A 4,282-nucleotide genomic window follows, 5' to 3' on the forward strand; every position below is an offset into this window, starting at 1 on the left:
ATGCCACACACTGAGAAAGAACACTGAAGAGAAGGGTAAATTTAAGTTTCCAACACATCAAGTGTGAAATTCTAGGGAAACACAGGTAGAACTGTCCAGGCTTGACCGAGAAATTTCAGTCCCCAGCCCTTTATTACTAGTAACTCTTTCATAGTCTGTCTGCTATGTACTTTGTGTTAAGCTACTTAGCAAGAGATCTGAGTAGATTGTCAACAGCCACACTTTTCAGATAAGAAAAATGAGAACTCAGAGACATTGCACTTGCCCAAGTTCACACAGCTATTAAGGGGCAAAACCAGAATTTGAATCCAGTGTATGCCTGACTCTAAGCCCTCATATTTTTAAATGTCTTGCTATCTCCTGCTCTTACAACTTCCCTCTCTTCTTCCTTGAGGGACAATTAATCTTAATTGCTTTAATTACATGCATAAAATCATTCTCTGCCTGAAAAGAAAAATTTAGGCCATTCACTTTATTCTTAGCTATCGGAGAAATCACAAGAATACTTGACATATCTCATGCTCAATGTCATATAGCTGAATTCTCCTGGGAGATATTGAGTTCAAACAAACAGAATACAGTTTTTATTTGAATTAAGCCCTAGAAACAACTATACCATCCCAGAAGGTGAAGTGGATATTTCATTAATAAGAAACTGTTATTTACAAAAAGTTGAATAATCATTATCATCAGTTCTTTGTTAAACAGTGATTCTGTATAGGGAGTTTGGGCTCTATTTGTACTGTTAAATCTAGTTACTGTGTTGTGAAAATTTAGTATTTCAATATCAGAATCTCCCCACTTGTTAATACAGCTTATGACAACTGTGTTTTCAAGAAACTTTTGATTGTCTTAGACAAAGCTGCTTCTGCTAGTGAGATTTGAAATTATCTCTCAGATTGCACCATTCCTTTGGGTCGGTGTCACCTTTGGGTGGGGAAAGCAATGGTTCTCAATCCTGACAGCACATTTGAATCACCTGGAAAGCTTTTTAAAAAAATACTCCAGCCCAGGCATCACTATGATCCTAAAAGGCAGCCAACATGGACAAATACTGCCTCAAGGTGAACAGGACAGAAAAATGACAAAGAGCTTTGGAGGCAGATAAAACTGAATTTGAACCCTACGTCACTACCTACTGGCTTTGTCATTTTGGGTAAATAATTTCACTTCTCTGAGTCTTAGTTTTTCACTTATACAATAGGAATAATACCTATTTTGTGGAATTATCTTAAGGATTAGGGATGAGACGTGCCAGTGCAATAAATGTGGGTGGAGTGGATGAGAACCAGGAGGAGGTCTAAGGCAAAAGGAAGGGCCTGTGGTGGGAAGAGAAGCCAGAGCAGAGAGGCAGAAAAGGGGACCCATAGAGCAAACTGAGGTGTGCCTTAACTTTGTAATGATTTGTTTCCTGCCTCTCATATTTCCTTGAAACCCAGCTAAAAGCAAGAGATTGGCTCAGAAAGAATGAGAAATATTGCCCTGAGGAAGCTCCGCTGTGTGGAAAACCTTGATGCTTCCAGTCACCCTTCATACTCTCTGATGTGGGAAGGTTTATACCACCTGTGCATAACTTGACAACTAGCCCCTGGGGTTTGACACTTACTCTAGAACATTATACTACCCCAGTGGTTTTCAAGATGGAGTCACCAGACCAGCAGCAGCAGTATCATGTGGAAATTTGTTAGAAATGCAAAACCTTGGGTCTCCTTCTCAGACCTACTGAATGCAAGATTCTGAGAATGGGTCCCAGCAATCTGTGTTCTACAAGCTCCCCAGATGATTCTGATGTATGCTAAAGTATGAGAACCATGTATTAAAGTATTATAGTAGGTGCTCTCAGCAATAAAAATGATTAGTAATAAATAGACACCACAGCACTTTTCAATTCATTCACTATTGTTAAATAAATTCCTAATTCTTATCTTCTTGGCTCAATAAATTTAATAAATGAGATATCTGAATAATTGAATTCTCCTTCAGAAATAAATAGGAAATCATCCTTTAAAACTTCCCTTGTTAAAGCTGTCAAATAACACTTACAATTACATTTTTACATATTGATACTGGTATATTTACCTCTGTATGAATATGTGTTATTTCCTATGTTTAAATATGTATGGCAAGGATTTCCTTTCGCAATCACTTTTTTAGATGTCTCAGGTTACTCTGCTACTTTTCCCAATTAAGTGTCTTCTGAAGTCAGGGTGGGCTGTCATTGGTGAGCCTATAATATAGCCATGATATTTTTTACAGCACAAGGAGAGGCCATCACTGCAGGCTGTAAAAGTTTAGATTTGGGAGTCAGGTGGGAATAGGTTAAATCCCATACCCATAGAGAATATCTATCTATCTATCTATCTATCTATCTATCTATCTATCTATCTATCTATCTATCTATATAATACTAGCTTGTATTTTGAGGTAAATTAGTTAATCCCTGAGAGCCTTCTTATCTATTAAAATGGGGTTTATAATAATACCTGTGTATACCTCACAGGGTTTTTAAGAAACATGTTAAATACTCAATAAAAAATATATATCTATTGGTATCATAACTTCTAGAAGTTTCTTTGCTTTTAATAATTATATGAAATACTTGCAGATTTTGAAAAAGATATGAATGGAATCATAGGGCTTCTGTAGAATTTGAGATAAAGCATTCAAAGCAGTGCTTTTCAGACCTTAGTCTGTTTGTGAATCGCCTGAGGATCTTGTTAAAATGCAGATATTGATCCAGGATGTCTGAGGTGGAGTCTGGAATTCTGCATTTCAAACAAGCTCCAAGGGGACACTGATGCTGCTTGTTCTGATTTAAAGTACCGAGTATATGTCCTTTTAAATACTTAATAAACATTAGTTATTAGTATTGAGACTTCCAGAAGTCTCGTTTGCTTTTAATAATAATTTGAAATGCTTGCAGAGTTTTGAAATATGTAAATATTAAGTGGAATTTGAATCTTTCAAAACCAGATGATGATTGCAAGATCTAGCTATCTTAATTTGCTTTTTTTAGGAAAAAAAGGAGAGAGTATATTCTCCTTTTTTTAAATGAGCTGCTTCTGTCCCACCCCTGAACCCTGCCAGGGCTTTTCTTCACATGCTTCCATTTCCCTTTGACCTGAAATGCCCTCCCTTCTCTTTCTTAAACATCCAAATACTAACCTGGTCTCAAGGTCCAGCTCTTTCAGGAGAAATCTAGCTCTCAGCACATGAACGTTCCACTATTTAACGCTGTATCATATGACTCTAAAATGATAATGCCACATTTTAAATAAAAACTACCAGCACCAGTATACTTGACAATGAGTGTTGTACTTCAACATAGTTTTAAGAGGCTGTGTTTATGATGCTGCTGTCTTTGCTTAGAACAGTTTTGGAACTTGGTTTTTGGAATTGCCTTTGCATTTGTCATAATGCACTAGGCTATGTTGCATGACAAAAATATTCTAAACTGTCACTAACTTAATGCTATAAAAACTGATTTCTTACTCTTGTCACATTCCAGTGCGGATCAGGGGGCTTTCCTAGAGGCTCTGCTCCAAATCGTGGTTTGGGAATTAAGGCTCTTTCCATTGTGTGATTCCATCATCTTAGAATGCTTGGCTGTGGGCTCAGGTGGTAGAACATGAGTGAGTAATCAGGAGATCTTGATCAGAATTAGAAGGGACTCCCACATTCCACTTGCCAAAACCCAGTCAGGTGGCCCCAAGCTAACTGCAAGCAGGATCCAGAAAATCTATGTGCCTAGATAGAGGAAACAGTGTGGAGAGCATCAGCCGTGTTCTGCCACACACTGAGTCGCTTTGCAGGTTGTGCAGGAAAATCAGCTGCACTGTGTTAAAGAGCACTTTGACCAAGGTCTGAGGCACAGTTGTGTGCAGTGATTAGTTATAAGTATGCGGAGATATTGTATCCATCAGCTCTCAGGGTGGCTGGACAGAGATTATGGCAGCTGGAAGAACCCCCAGGGCAGCCACCACTGGTCATAAACTACCTCATACAAATATCATTTTGTGGTATGGAAAACAAAAGAAATCACTACCGTGTGTCTACACCTAATCATTGACCAAAAAGCCATATTAACTGACGTGGCCACTATTACTGGCTATTTCTGAAATCAAATTTACCTCCTAGATATCTTCCTTGTTACAGAAACTTAAGCTAGAGTGCTATATACTCTGAAGGTAATTTAATTACTAGTGCTATCTCCAGGATAAATGTTTTAAGTCATGAGGGGGCTCCTTTGAAATGGATAACCTTCATTTTTATGTATGAAATA

This window comes from Pteropus vampyrus, unplaced genomic scaffold (genome assembly GCF_000151845.1).
Source record: "Pteropus vampyrus isolate Shadow unplaced genomic scaffold, Pvam_2.0 Scaffold11, whole genome shotgun sequence".
NCBI classification, from domain to species: Eukaryota; Metazoa; Chordata; class Mammalia; order Chiroptera; family Pteropodidae; genus Pteropus; species Pteropus vampyrus.